Source organism: Alligator mississippiensis, chromosome 1, assembly GCF_030867095.1.
Source record: "Alligator mississippiensis isolate rAllMis1 chromosome 1, rAllMis1, whole genome shotgun sequence".
NCBI lineage: Eukaryota > Metazoa > Chordata > Crocodylia > Alligatoridae > Alligator > Alligator mississippiensis.
This window is the reverse complement of record NC_081824.1, coordinates 477,655,097-477,670,482: the sequence shown is the minus strand read 5'-3', so window position 1 is coordinate 477,670,482 and position 15,386 is coordinate 477,655,097. Positions and strand designations below refer to the sequence as shown.

Here is a 15,386-nt window from a genome sequence, read left to right as displayed (position 1 = left end):
GGGTGTGGCGCAGCGGTTTGAATCGGGGGCGAGGTAACGGCCGTGGGGGGGAGGGGCGGTGTCTGGGGTTGTGCATTGAGGGGGGCTGTGCCCTGGGGGGGGGATGGAGGGGGGTATGTATGGGTTGGGCATTGAGATGGGGGGGTGGAGGGGGTATTTGGGGGGGGTTGTGCCCTGGGGAGGGTGGAGGAGGGGTTGGTTGTGCATTGAGGGGGGGCTCTGATGGGGGAGGGGTGGGCTGTGCCCTGGGGGGCAATTGAGGGGTGTCCTCTCCCGCTCCTGGGTCTTCATCTGCTGGTAGCTCCAGCCAGAGGCTGTGAGTTCGAGTCCCGGGTGTGAGGGTTTGCCGGGCCGCAACCGAGTCTAATTTAAACCTTCGCTGCAGGAGGTTGGCGTCTCGGTCAAGCGCCGCTTTCTCCTTTTTTTTTTTTCCCCTCTTCTGTTCTATTTTAGACCTTCACTCCCTCTTTTTTAACTACTGGCTCTTGGCGGTGGTTGCAAAAAGCGGGATTCGAACCTAGCGCGCTGAAGGGTTGGCACGACCCCTTGTTTGATTAATAGAGAGGCTTTAATAACTATACCACAAGCAAGCCGTAAAACTAAATGACAGGCGGGGAGGGCAGGAAACAACTCCTTCCCAATATTCAGTAAATGAGCTGTCACAAAAGTCCGGTATCTGTTCGGCGCGACGGTGTCTCTCGCCAGTACAGGCAAGGAAGCGGTGTCAGTCTTTGCAGCGGCACCGGCGGCGTGGGTGAGAGTGACCAGCTGGGTGCAGGTTGCAATGCTGCCCTGATTTTTTTTTTCTCTCTCACTTTTGAAGCCCATTTTGCCAGCAGCTCTGTTTCCTTCTTCAACTCTTGAATTGTATAGCTTCAAAGCATTCCTCCTGGGTAGTTGGTCGATTGAAGTCCGAACAAAGCAGGTAGGGAGGGGCCGTCGTATTACAGTTGCTAGCAGATCGGATCCTGTTTTGGGTCATCTCGTTGCGCAGCGTGTTTTCTGCAACGTTTTGATTTGTCTGGAGGTTACGCTTGGATCTAACGGGGTGGGTCTTGATTGACTGAACGTGACACCTTGGGGCATTGCCGCTGTTTGGGGTAATTGTTTGAACAGTGGGGCAGAGCCCCAAATTTTCTGAACCCGGTAATGGTTTGTGGAGACGCTTGCAAAACCCCAAACGTATTTCTCCCTGTTTTGAGAAATATGTTTTAATCAAGGGAGGAGGCGTCAACAAGGAGGGTACAGTCACAGAGGGAGATGCAGTTATTTATGAATGGTTTTACATAATAAGACATTGGGTACATTTGCAACTAGAGCAGGAGATGAGATCAATTGGGATTGCTTCATTTCGCATGGTGCCAGTCATGATCTTGCATTCTTGTGCAAGATGCACTGTTGTTGTACTTCGGTCATTTAAATTTCATGCGTAGGTCTGGCCAAGCTTTCACAGTCAGCCACGGTCAAGTCATTGTACGAAGGACCTGGAGTTTGCAAAGGGCATTTTTGCTCTGTGTCTGCATAAATGCACAAAAAGGAAGCTTTCCAGAAGTGGAAACTTGGACAAACGACTAGGGAGGAGTATAAGAACATTGCTCCGGCACACAGGGGTGAAATCAGGAAGGCCAGTTGCAACTGGAGTTGCAGCTAGCAAAGGATGTGAAGTGTCAGACGAAGGGTTTCTACGGGGATGTGAGTAACAAGAAGATCAGGGGACGTGTCTGTCTCTTACTGAATGGGGGAGACAACCTAGCGAGCGTGTCTACATGAGACATTTACTGCAGTGCTACCTAATGAGATCCGCAGTAAAACGTCAGTGTCTACATGTGTGACGCTAAACTAATTTACTCTGCCGCAACATAGTACTTGTATATACGAGCATTATCCTGCAGCGGAGTCCAGTATTCTGCCATAACACACGTGTAGACTGGGACCGGGCTGGCTGGGGCATGAGGATGCTTCAGTACAGGGGCTGCCTGCTGGCTAACTCCACGCTGGAGCATCTTCGTGTCCCAGCCATCCCCTCTGCAGCACGTTGAGCTGGTTTGCAGCAGCCCTAGGCTGGCAGGCTGACTTCCCGGGTCCCCTGCCACCTGGCGCTGCTCTGACCCGGCTCAACGTGCTGCGGTTCCAGGTGCACATGTAAACACAATGCCTGGGAGCAATAAACTCTGGTGTGATACGTGCCGGAGTTTGTATTGCGTTAATTGAACATGTAGATGTGCCCAGTGATGATGTGGAAAAGGCCAAAGTACTCAATAACTTTTCTACCTCAGTATTCACAGACAAGGTTAGCTCCCAGACTACCGGACCCGGCAGCACAGTTTGGGGAGGAGGTGAGCAGCCGACCATGGTGAAAGAGCAGGCTACGGACTATTTAGAATCGCTGGATGTGTACAAGTCCATGGGGCTGGATGCAGTGCACATGAGGGTGCTGAGGAAGTTGGCTGATGTGATTGCAGAGCTGGTGGCCGTCATCTTTGAAAACTGATGGCAATCAGGAGAGGACCTGGACAATTGGAAAAGGGCAAACGTGGTGCCCATATTTAAGAAAGGGAAGAAGGAGGGTCCAGGGAACTACAGACCAGTCAGCCTCACCTCAGTCCCTGGAAAGATCACGAAGCAGATCCTCAAGGAATCAATTTTTAAGCACTCGGAGAAGAAAGTGTTTAGGAACAGTCAGCATGGATTCACCAAGGGCAAGTCATGCCTGACTAACCTGATTGTCTCTGTGATGAGATGACTGGCTCGGTTGGTGCGGGGAGATGAGTGGATGTAGTGTATGTTGATTTTAGCAAGGCATTTGATACGGTCTCCTGCAGCATTCTCGTGGGCAAGCTAAGGAAGTACGGGCTGGATGAATGGACTGTAAGGTGGATAGAAAGCTGGCTGGATTCAGTGGTTCAGTGTCTGGTTGGCAGCTGGTATCGTGTCAGTGCTGAGGCCAGTTTTGTTCAAAGTCTTCATCAGTGACCTGGAAGATGGGATGGAGTGTGCCCTCAGCAAGTTTGCAGATGACACCACGCTGCGGGAAGCAGTAGATGCACTGGAGGGATGCTAGGATTCAGAGAGACCTCAACAAATTGGAGGATTGAACCAAAAGAAATCTCATGAGGTTCCAAACTCTCCATCCTTCAAGGCTTTTGAGACTCAGCTAGACAAAGTCTTGGCTGAGATGGTGTAGTCGGGGCCGGTCCTGTGTTGAGCAGTGAGTTGGACTAGATGTGACCTCCTGAAGTCCCTTCTAACGCTCATGCTTTTATGATTTTATGAAGTATCTGAGGGAGGTATGTTCTCTAGACTTTTCTTTCTCTTATGAGGAAGGAAGCCGTAGGTATTCAGAGCAGTCAACACATTTAACCAGGAGGTATTCTTGGTGTGCTTTTGTCCTTGCCTGTTCCTACAAGAGTGGCCCTAACCTTCTTCAGTTAGATCATAAAATCTTCCCTTTTCCCAGTCGCTGTTTAAGCACCAGTTGCAGTGTACACTGCAGGCATTTGGCTGAGATTATCCAAAATCTTCTATTTCTCCTCCCATGTGGGCTGTATTACTGAGCAGGTTTGTGCAAGATCCTTGTTTTACTTGGGCGTCTTCCAGGAAACGTCAGGCCTGTTGTAAGTTAGCCTGGAGAGAGTAAAAAAATGACTTCTAAGATGAAGCTCGATAAAGTTATGAGCAGGATTATAATGCGTTAGTCTGTGTAAGCAGGGAACTGGACTTAATAGCTCCGGAGATCCCTTGTTGCTGCAGATGAGAGACATGATTTAATGTTTCAGTGCTTCAGCTCTGAATTACTGCGTGAGTGTCAAGTGCAAACCCCAGGCCACCAGCTAGACTCTGACTGCTTCAGTTGGTATCTAATCATGCTTTTATTTCCTCCTCAGTGTCCAAGAGCTTCACATTTATCAAATAACAAAGAGGCAGGAGCTAGCTTGAGATGGGACAACTTAGCAGAGCTTAGGCATAGTATACTGGTACAGATACTAGCCCTTTGACTTGGTTGGTGGGAGAGGGGAGTCATGTACTGATTGTGATTGAGTTTGGAGCGCACCCACTACTCTTCCAGGCTTGCTGCTAACCAGTAGACACAGTCCTCGTCCCAGGAGGGGTTTTGCACCTCTTCAGGCAGAAGGCAGGGCAGGGTGGCACCTTAGAGACTAATTGGTTCAAAGAGACATAAGCTTCCATAGGCAGTGGCCTGTTTCACCTATGAAAGCTTATGCCTGTCTGAACCAGTTGCCAGTCTGCCCTGTCTTTTGTTTGTCTTCAGAGTACCTGTTCAGGTAAGCTCCAAACTCCCACTTCTGCGGTCTTGGGTTTGTCACTGAATCTCTCTGAGCTTCATTTCTTCATCTTCTTTGTCACTGCTCGGCAGATACTTCACTGCTGCAGTGCCGGGTGATAATGCAAAACCCCAGAAGAGATTACACCTCCCTCCCCCTGTCTTGTTTAGACTGTGTAAGCTCTCTGGAGCAGAGGCTCCCTTGCTCCTAGTGGTTACAGCATCCAGCCTGACAGAGCCTTGAGTTCTGTTGGGCTCTTTCATTATTTTTATGGAAGTACAGTCTTTCTTTAGCCACTGGTGTCACTGTGTCTATCAGTTCTGCTGTTTCCCAAAATAATCAGCTGGGTTCCCTTCCTAACCTCAGTCTTGCGCAGCATAGGACAGGTGGAGAGAGAGAGAGAGAGAGAGTTCTTTAAGAATGAAAAAGGTCATAGTAAAGCCATAAAACATGGCAGGGTGATTTGAGAGCTGCTTCTAGTTGGTTGTGGACTTAACCAGTCGGACTTATTCCCCCCCACCTCCTTTTTGTAATTTTTCTGTATTGTGTCGTTTTTTTGTTTGGTCCCAGCTAAGGAGACTGGACTGCCTTTGGCCTTTCAAGTATCCTGGAAGTAGGGAGCTGATCTGCTTTTATATTAGTGTCCTTTGAAACTCTTAATTGAAGTAATTCGTGCTCCTCTGCTGTAAATGCTCCAGGGTTCGATCATCATCATAGTTTATTTGCAGTTGGGCCTGGAGGTGGAGGAAGGACTTCACTACCTTCTCGAGGCCCTTCCTGCCCTGTGGGTCTGTGCTTTGGCACAGTAGGAGCCCCGTGCTCTGTCTCCCGTTCTATGCTTTTGCACTCTAGGCAGCCTGCAACCTGGGATAGCAAAGGTGAGGAGACTGCCACTTATATTCAAATATGCCTTACATTTGTAGTGGCAAGGTGTGAGCCTGCCTTTACTGCTGTGGTTGTTCTGAGATGCCCTCATGTCTAATGGGATTTGGAGGGAAGTGGGGTGTGTGGAAATGTGTCCAACGCATGCTAGTCCGAAAAGAACCTGCTGGCCAGGGTGAAGAAAACCCTGCCCCATGCTCTCCACTGTATCTTGGCCAAAGACAAAGCATTGGGCATGCGCCAGTAAGTGCTCTGTCTCCAGTGTGTTTGTTAGTGCACTGATGGCTCCTCAGAGCTCAGTCTAAAGGCAATGCAGACACCATTAAAATATCTCACTCAGAACAGTGTTAAATAGAATGAGGGTGGGAAGGGATCTTAAGAGGTCACATCCCAAGGGAGGTGGTGCTCTCCCCTACCCTGGGGGTCTTCAAGAGGAGGTTAGATAGGCATCTAGCTGGGGTCATCTAAACCCAACACTCTTTCCTGCCTATGCAGGGGGTTGGACTCGATGATCTATTGAGGTCCTTTCCGACCCTAACATCTATGAATCTAGTCCAACGCCCTGGTCAAAGCAGGACCAGTCCCAACTACATCCCAACCAAGGCGTTGTCTAGCCAGGGCTTCAAAACCTCCAAGGAAGGAGATGCCGCCACCTCTCTGGGTAATCTGTTCCAGTGCTTCACCACCCTCCTATTGAGAGAGGTTTCCCAAATATCCAACCTCAACTTCCCTTACTGCAATTTGAGCCCGTTGCTCCTTGTTCTGTCACCTGCCATTGAGAACAGTGAGACCTGTTCAGACCTGTCTGCAACAGAAGTCCCAATGTGGGGAGAGGGGAGGGAAGGAGCATTATCTTGGTACTTCACAGGTACTTAGGGTAGGGCAGTGGGTTTGTAAACCTCTAGGATCCCAGGATAAAAAACTTTGTCCTGTGATAAACTGGTTGCATTTTTATTTTTTTTATTTTTTGCTTCAGACTTGGTAGCCTTACTTCTTTTCTCTGGATTAACTTTTTGCAGACAGGGCTGAATGCTGGAGAGCATAATGCCAAGCCTCCTGGTGATGACATTGGGAAGACAACTCCCTTAAGGTATGTATGCCCAGCAAAATGAAGGTGTGGTTGAAGTATGTTGGTGTGCTGGGGTTAGCTTGATTTTTAGCTAGCACAAGTAACAAAAGGAGTGAGAACATGGGACTTAGCATGTGCTAGCAAGTAGAGCATGTCCTGAGGATGCCAGAAGGGTTGGTACCCTTGTTGGTAGCATATGCCAAAGTTCACGACGTTGTGCTTCCACTGCTGTTGTTACTCATACTAGCTAGATTATGTTAGCACATGCCACAGTCGCACCTTCCTTTCGCTGTATGGGCATATTCTGTGTTGGAGGAAATCTGCTGTGTTGCCATTGGCCTTGCTAAATGGAAAGAAGAGGTAGAACAGCTTTGTGGAGCACTGTGCAAGAATTCCCTGACTGTAGGTAGAGCTCATCATGCCTTGCCTCATCTTACACCTCACCTGCAAAGGAAAAGCTGGAGAAGGAGGCTGAGAAGCCACTACTTTGTCAGGACATTTGAAGCTCTCAGTTGTCACCCTGTCCTATGGAAAAGAGGTAAAAGACTTGACCAACAATGGTGCTTCTTGATTTGCCATCTCTTGGTGCATCCAAGTGGGTGGGTTGCAGGCCACGGTTTTTCAGAGCCTTAGTGAAACTCAACTGAAAAGTGCAGCGAGTCTGTCCTGATTCAATACAGATTACTCTTTTGAAGGAGGCTGAGCCAGTTCAAGCGTGGCTAAATTAATGGGGCCGATTTGACACGTAGTGCTAAACTTGGGCCCTCTGCTTTTTTCCATAAGTAATTGGGCTGTGGTTGCAGGGAGATTTTTCTCCTTAATCTGGGTTGGGTGAAGTGCTGTGCGTTATGAAATAAGGATGTCAGTGTGGTATTCTGTAATTTCTAAAGTCTTGTATTTTGTATTTCTGTTCTGTGTTGTATTTTAAATTCTGTTCTAGGCCAGTTGTAAGGTATCTGTTTTCAAAGCATAAAAGTGCTCCAGAAACACCAAGAAGGGAATGCTTATTTCGTTGCTCTGTTGTGCACTCTTGCTGCTCGTGGGATTCTCCTGAGATCCAAGCTGTAGATATGGGTATTTATAGTAGTACTCTTTTTGCTGGATGTAAGGAAACTTCCCAATCAGATTTGGCCAGCAGATTTAAAGGGACACGGTCAGAGATGGAAACCAGTATTAATAGATTGGGGGAGCCTTACCCGCTGTTAAAAATACCACTGGATTTTGTTGCTGTTAAGAGTCAGAGATCTGATTTTCTCTTTTGGTAGTCTGCAGATTTGCTTTTTGCCTTGCTGTTGTCTTGGGAAATGCACATGGTGTGAGCATACTCATTCTTCGTATTGGATTCCACTTTCAACTCCACATTCACTACCTCGGTGTTGCTAGTGAATGCTGCACCTGGATAAATAAAACAAGTGGGGAAAGTGTAGCTGATGCATATAGAACTGGCTTTGATAACGTCCAAGTTTTGGATCAGACTGGATCTGACCCCTTCTTAAAGAGGCATGTGAGAAATTCGGGTTAGTGCACCTCTCCAGTTGGTAGGTTTGGGGCCTTAGAACTGAACATACATGCGAGTCTTTCTGATGGCAGTGAGCTCCTTTGAATATTGTATGTGCGCTTACAAGTGCTCTTGTGCTTAAGGCACTGGATGGTGACTTAGGAGACATAGCTTCCATTCCAGCCTCAGTGTCTGAGGACTTGCATGGCCTTGGTCAAGTCACTTATCCCTGCTCCTTAGTTGGCTGTACTGAGTTCTCTTGGGGATTGTTGCTGTTCCTGAGTTACTTGTATTTCTTGCATACTGGCATTTCAGTGTGCCCTTGAGGTTCAGGCCTCATGCCATGATGGCTTTCTTGGGATAGAAATACTTACTTCTCTTACACCGTGGGTGCCAGCTGGCACCTGGTTTGAGTCGCCTGTAATCACATTAATAGGTCTCTCTTGAGCTTAGACCCTTCACTTCTGTTCCCTCCCAAAGGCACCACCGATGGTAATTAGTAAGCAGATTCCTTAAAACAGTAATTTGAGCGCACAAGCACAAGTGTATCTTGAACAATAGCTAGCACAGAGGTGGTTCTTCCCTAAGGCTTACCTTGCTCTGTCTGGGCGGACAGAGTCCTTTGAGCTTTCTTCATAAAGCTTGTACAGGCAGTGGCCTACAGTTCACCTGTCTCCACTTCTGCTGCCTCCAAAAAGATTCCTAAATGCTTCGTGGTCTTTTGACCTCTAGACCCCAGCTTGGAAAAACAAAGCTCACAGTGTATTGGAGGAGAGATGCACAGGACCTTTGAAGCGAGTAGCAGGCTTCTGTTTTTCTAGTTGTATGGGGAACTGTTATGTTGCCTTTCTGCATGGCTACTGAATTATGTATTATCAGTCTAAAACATAAGATGGGTGCATTCACACAGGAAGGCCTCATAATGCGGTATGGAAGAGCTGTCTAACTGACTTGTCACACAAGGGCTCTACAATTATTGCGCAGCAATGCCTACAGCATTCACCTATGAATACTAATAAGTAGCAATAGCAATCACTTATCTTCTTTTTTTCATGTGGATAAATACAGCAAAGCCAGCTTTGTCCAAATCTGTATAGTATGCTTAAGATACCAAATTGTGCCTTCACTTCTCCATCCATAAACTGGAGTGTTTTTGCTTCTGGGGTATTTTTAAAGCTCGATTGGTTGGTATGGAAAAAACCCTTTGAGAGCTTCAGCAAGAACATGTTGTGCAGAACAAGGCAGAAAACACTGTACGAGCTGCTCTCTGAGGATCTTGATGAACTCATTAAACCTCCAGGCTCCTGTGAAATAGGTGGAAGTGTCCTTGTTCTTGTAGGCTGATCTGATAGAGGCTACAGCTTGGTCAGCCTCAGCCGTGAGCATCTTCAGAACCATGACCAAAATTTAATCCTGTGGTCCAACCAGGCATCCATCTCTGACCTAGCCTTCTGTTGGCAGCTCTCCACATCCTCAGCCAGCACAAGACGAGTAGCTAGGATGAACGGGGAAAGGAAACTGTGTCTCTGAAGGTTGTTGCTTGCAGTAACTTGGGTGGGCAGCCTCTGTGTAGGCTAATGCAGCCTCCATTTGTGCTCTCGGCTGGCTTTGGCATTGGGTCCTGCCCTGCAGACAAAGGGTGCCCAAGAGCTTTCCAGCTTCTCTGGGTTGTGCATCCTGTTGGCACAGTTTTAGGATGCCCCTGTGAGAACAGTAGGGAACAGCCCTTCCCTCTCTTTGGATTTCCCCTGTCATTGGGAGGCAGCTGGACTCCTTTTGGGCACTGCAGGAATGTGCATGCATTTCCAGCAGCTGTTTCCAATGGGTATGCTCGGCCTTAGAAAGGGAGGATTGTTGCAAAGGCCTGCGCTTCTGTTGGCAGTGAAGAGGTTAACCACTGAGGTGGCCTGGCTTGAAAAGCCTTTTCCATCCTCCTTTAATTTCCAGATGCTTTCCTCCTCACTGGGTTTTAGCATCCTCTGTCTTCATCTCATATCAGCCAGGTCCTTTCTAACCCCCATGTCTCTGGCTCTGTGCGGAGAGTCAGAGTTGGTAGCTTAAGAGATGTTCCAGCTAAAATGATTTCTGAGATGAGCTGCGCCAAGCAGGGCACATGGGGCCTGGCTGTGTAAAGCTGTGCATTGAAGGAGACTTGCCCCTGGCCAAGCCATCTCAGAGGATATTTTATGTGGTCTGCACTGGAGCGTGTACGGGGCTCCGTTGCAGCCTGGAAGTGGCGATTTGCAGGGGTCCTTGAGCCCCTTCATTGATGAGAGCTCTGCACAACAGCACGGCGCAAAGGGGATCATCTCTGTATTTAGTCCTACATCTCTGATCACAGAGGCTGCAGGGTGGGGGTTGGCAGTCGCTCTCCATAGGCTGGGCCCTGTGACTAACACAGCTACCTTTTAATATTTGTGTGGCGCCGTGCCCGTGCCGAGCTGGCTCGCTTTCTCCCTCCTGCAACGCCAAGGTATAAAACAGTCACCGAAGCGAATGCGTCTCCGTGGAGGGAAGAGGCTTCACGGGGGCAGATGAGGCTTTCTGACAATGCGCCCATTTAGTAAGACGTTCCAGTCCCGAATCCGTGGCAGCTTGCCACAGGCCGAGGCTGGCTTTTTGTGCCGTGCGCCTTTAAAGAAAGCAGACTCCTTGCTGTGACGTCTCTCTGGCTCCCGGCCAGGAAGGGGGGGACCATCTCCTGCCAGCCTGAGAAGAAAACCAACAACTTTTCTTTTGTGTGTGGTTACTCTTTTTTTTTTTGTCTCTTTCACCGGTTTTAAATGCTAATGGCGGATTCAAAACCTTACCCAGGTTGTGGCTTTTAGAAGTCTGGTAAGGCCTGAACAAAGACTTTATCTTTCTTGTTTGTTTAAACCCGGGTGGGGAGGGGGAGCGTAAAATCCTCTTCGGGCTCCAAAGTCGGGCTGGCTTGGCCGGATTTTTTTCTTTTCCTGCAAAATCTGCAGGGTCGGAAACCTGCGTGTCCTTCAAGGTGCAAAGAAATAACTAAACTCCGAGGGCGACAGGCCAAGTTCGATTCGCCAACATCCGGGAGTTTGGGCTTTCCCGTGGGGAGGGCGTATTTTGTTTCCTCGCTAGCAGTCTTGGTGTCTTTCTGCGTAGCGGCGGTTGGGGTGATCCTTTCATCCAGCTGCTGGGGGCTGGGATGGATGTGGACCCGGCGCGGGGCTGGTGGGGGGGATGTGGGAATGTGCATTGTCTGTTCATAACCCAAGTGGGGAGTGCTCCAGTTTAGACGAGTAGCTCTGAGCTTTCTTCAGGAGGCCCACACCCCCCGTTTCCTTTCTCAACTGAGCCCCAGCTCAGAGGCGCGGGGAAATCCATGGCGTGAGCAGAGAGGCGACATAAGCAATCGGGCGGGCTCATCTCCTCCCTGGGCTGTGGTTTTGAGTCCAAAGGAGCTTGCTTGCGTAACGCGGTATTTTGCCTGTTGTAACTGCGGGGAGAAGTGGCAGGGGACAATGCTGTGTCAGGGGCAAGCCATGGTGGCCCGGGCTTCTGCTGCTGTTGCTGTCATCTATCAGTTCTGTCGTGTTCCTACCAGCTTGGGGTCTCGCTCCTCTTTGTATTCAGCTGGGATGCGTTCTTTGAGCTTTGAGTGTCAGCACAGGATGCGTACTTAAAGAACACTTAGCAGCAAACCTCACGGCAAGACTCAGGTCCTTGTCATGTTACGTCTTGAAACCTTGTTCCGCACCTATCAGCAGAAATTAAATTCCCTTTCCCTCTGGCACTCTTGAGCTCCTGATCTGCTCCCTCCACCTGGAGGAAGAGAGCAGCTCCTTTGCAGATCCACTGTGCCTGCCTAAAGCCTGCCCACGGCTAGCACAAGGCATATTGCCTGCTCTGGAAGGAGTAAGCAGGTGTCGAACTGATTGTCAAGCCTCAGCAGTGCCATCTGCCAGCTCTGACAAGATGCGGTGGTCTGGGCATGAGGCTGGGATCCAGGAAGGCTGGCATTAGCATCCTAGCTTGGACACTTGACTTCCTGCTTAGTCCTGACTTGTCTTATGGGTCTGTTATCATGGCAGCACCTAGAAGCCTCCCCCAGGCTGGGCCCTGCTGTGCCATTCTACTGGGGTGTCCATTCCCCAAAGGGCTTACAACAAAGCCAAGGTGCTGGGGGACTAAGCTGTAATTACCAGGGTGTTTCACTTTTGCCTCGTTTTCTGGTCCGAATAATAGAAGTAATGCTTGAATTATTGGAAATGGTGGGTGTTTTAAGTCACAGTTTTCAACTTTTCCTTCTGAAAGTCAAGTACCTTGATGCGAGGGGTCTTGATGTTCCACTGAAGTGAATGGGAGAGTTGGGTATTTGGCAAAGCAAAGCAAAGCAATTAGAAAAACAGTAGCCTTCAAATTTGCTGGTAGAAAATGGAGAGGTCCAGAGCACCAAAACGTGCTTGGGTGCCCCGCTCCCAGCCCTGTCATTGTGCCCGGGCACTTGCACAGCTCCTGGGTAGCCTGGGACTCCTGTCAAGTGGAGTCAAAATTGGGCTCTCACGGCCCTTGGGGTCTTTGCTGCTTGAGGTCCAGGGCTATCCAAAGCCTCTCCTCTTGCATGAGCCACGCTGGCCATCAGAAGATACTGGTGTTTGCTTCTGCCAATCTGAGCTGGGCTTGAACAAGCCAACGCGTGTCCTGGATATGCAGCAGGTCCTACCTCCTGCTTCCACCACCTTGAGCTTTAGGAATTTAGGCAGTAACAGTAACAGATAGTAGGATCCCTTTTCGGGTCTCTTCACTAGACTGATCTGCCAAACGGTGTCATAATGCTAGGGCTTGACCTCCCAGCAGCCACCCACCCCGTAGCCAGTGTGAGATCTTTCCCGGTGACAGGCGGCTAACCCAGGACTTTGTGCAGCAAACCCAGATTTTTACATTTCTAAGAGAGCTTTCCCTAGGGGAGTCGAGCGTGAGGCAGTACCGTGCTGCCTTCTCAATACTGCAGACAGGCCACCTCGTTATCCGTGCTGCTGCTCCCAGCTCTGCCAAGCAGCAGCTGAGTTGAAATGATCCATTTTGATGCCATTCTCAACAACTGGACAGCAGCAAAATGTCAAGAATGGCCTGAACTTTGTGCTTCTTAGGGAAAGATGTTCCTCACAGTAGCTCCCCAGGTGGTTACTTGGCAGAGGCATAGAATAGAGGGTCTCCCACCTCTTAAAGAAAAATGATGCTGAAAAAGGTGGGACCCATGGACTATTGCAATCAGGCACCTGCTAGGCTGAGGCTCTAGGGAGAGCCCCCCTCAACAGGCCCAAAGCCAGGTACCTGCTACAAAGGGCAGCACCTTCTAAGGAGAAGCTGGGTGTGCCATAGGGCTTGGCCTGTTCCCCGGGAGGCTGGTCCTGGATTTACTGAGGTGTGCCTCTTACCCAGGGGCGAGCAGTTATTTTGGGCAGAGGGCTGCTTACTTGAGTTTCGGCATGCCATCGAGGGCCACATGACAGGCAGCCCAGGTCAGATTAATATTATTTTTCTAAATTTTTTAGGGGCCCTGCAGGCCGGATAGGATGGAACCTAGTGGAAAGGGTGCTACGACAATGGGTTCATGGTGGTAGGAGCCTGGACTTGATGGCCCTGGATTTCCCTTCCAGTCTCATGTTCCTAGAGCTACTTGCACATCCCAGATACTGGGCAATCCTGCTAATCAGTCCATTCTCCTAAAACTCTGCAGGGCAGTCCGAGAGCTATGCATGTCTGCCCTCAAGGTGCTCCGTTGTCTTGCCAGCCGGCCTATAACAGCGTGGCAACCCCACAGGAAGCAAAGGTCGCTGCCCAGGAGATGCCGCAGCAGCCTGGCCAGGTCGTGCCGTGGTACTGGGGCAAAGAGGCAGTCGGGTCTGGCCTCCTGGAGCTCCGGCTGTGTGCTTGGCCTGCCACCCAGAACACTGAGCTGTCAAATGTTTCTCTTCTGCAGCAGCTGCTTTGTGCTGGCCCCAGGTGGGGAGGGAATGGAGGCGGCTGCATGCTGGATGCTTAACTGATTGGCTCCCCATGCCTGTTTTGGGGGCGGCTGTCAGGCCAGGGTGCCTTCTTGCCACGGGGACTGCCATGCAGGGCAGTCTCTATTTCCTTATGGGGAATCAGTAGGGCAAAGTGGGGAGGAGTTTGTGCTTTCTGAAATGTGAGAAGGGAAGAGGACCATACAGGAGCCCTTTGGTCTCTGGTAGGAGCTGGTTTCCCCTTGGCCAGGGGTAGCGCTCAGCCTCCCAGAGAACCCCAGGGGAGAGAGATCCAGAGGGAACCTTCAAACCCCCCTAGTCTTGGTTTGAGAAACCTTTTACTGGTGAGGGGCTCTGCCTTGGCTAGGGAAAGCCTGGGATATGCTTATGGCTTAGCTTCTACTTGAGCCTGCAAGAGGCTGGGCAGCGGCAGGTGAATGCATTTTGATGGATGTATCTGGCGTGGCCGGCCTTGGGTTTTGGAGGGAAGGCTTGCATCTTGCAGTGACCCTTGGTAGATGTCTCCAGGTCTGGGTGAGCCCCCAAATGTTCTTGGGATGCTTCCTACCAGTCCACCTGTGCATTCAGAGGATGCGGCCCTAAGCCACGTTGGCACGAGGGTTCAGTGCTGCTTGGGGTACGTGTGAGGAGCCGGGTCCACGGCACTGCTGGTCTTAGCACGGAGGGAGTTTTGCCAAGGAGAGTCAAAGCACGTGAACGTCCGTGTCTCTCCATGCTGCTGTGCAGTGTCCTTTGCCTCCTCTGTCGCCGTCCCAGCTGGGGAGGAGGGACTGTCGAGTCAGCTGAGATCCCGACAGCTTGTGGTTGCTCGAGGTCCCATGACCCTTTCAGCGGGAGCTGGTTGTTAACACCAGCATCCTGCCAGATTCCGGCATGGATAATTGCATTCTGCTGACCTGGATTCCCTCTGCGCCCTTTCTTAACTTGTGCAGTGTGGTGGAGCATGGCCCTGTGCTGTTCAGCACCTGCTCCATTGACTCAGGGCAAAGGGATCCCCCTGAGCCTGCCTCCTATCTTGTTAGGACCATTGTGAAGCCTGGAACTGCTCCCACTCCTTTCTTCCCCAGCCCCGAACTGGCGAGTCCTCAGAGGTGAGCCACACACTCCACTTTGTTTCCACATTGTTTGCGGTTATGTTTTCTTAGCTCCAGTCCAGACCCCTGGGGCTTCCAGATACTGCGAACCACCAGCTTTGCTTCCACACCCCGGCAGGCCCAGTTAGACTAATCACAAAGGCAGGATCAGCTGCTGCTGCGCTGCCAGCTCCTGTGCTGAGAGTCTGCCATACCGAAGTGAAAGCGGTTTCTCCTGCTGCAATTGAACAAAACCGCATCTGGGGAGACAACCAGCAGAGGCAAAGAGGGGTAGGGAGAGCTGGAAGGGGCTACTGCTGGCCAAAGCCATCCCTTCTGCAGTCCAGCCCAGTGGGCAATGAGGGGAAGTGCCTTCCATGTGCCCCCCCCATTTGAGCGGGGGGCAGGAGACCATTGCTGCTGCTCTGGCTACCAGTGCAGGAAACCTGTCTGTTTGTTATAAAGCCAGGCATTTGAGGCCCTTACTCCACAGGCTGGAGGGACAAACCCAGCAGGGGACTGCATTCTTCCCTCTGGATTAAAACTAGGAGGTGTAGGGGTGCAGGGTGTGAAAGGAGCCCAGCTTCA

At 50.4% G+C, this 15,386-nt stretch overlaps 1 protein-coding gene across 5 annotated transcripts in view; it reads left to right on the top strand.

The window, feature by feature from the left end:
* The first annotated feature begins 14 nt into the window (after positions 1–14).
* The window catches only part of NUMA1 (nuclear mitotic apparatus protein 1), a 43,541-nt gene continuing 28,169 nt past the window's right edge, over positions 15–15,386 (top strand). Inside the window, exons 1-2 of one of the 5 annotated variants that reach the window (XM_019495203.2) lie at positions 4,219–5,161; positions 6,185–6,255. The gene's annotated coding sequence lies outside the window, so the exon portion shown is untranslated. Of the gene's footprint in view, positions 34–4,218; positions 5,162–6,169; positions 6,256–10,336; positions 10,568–15,386 lie in introns of those variants that run through there. The other 4 variants (XM_014603692.2, XM_019495650.2, XM_014603693.3 and 1 more) reach the window with 4 other exon arrangements.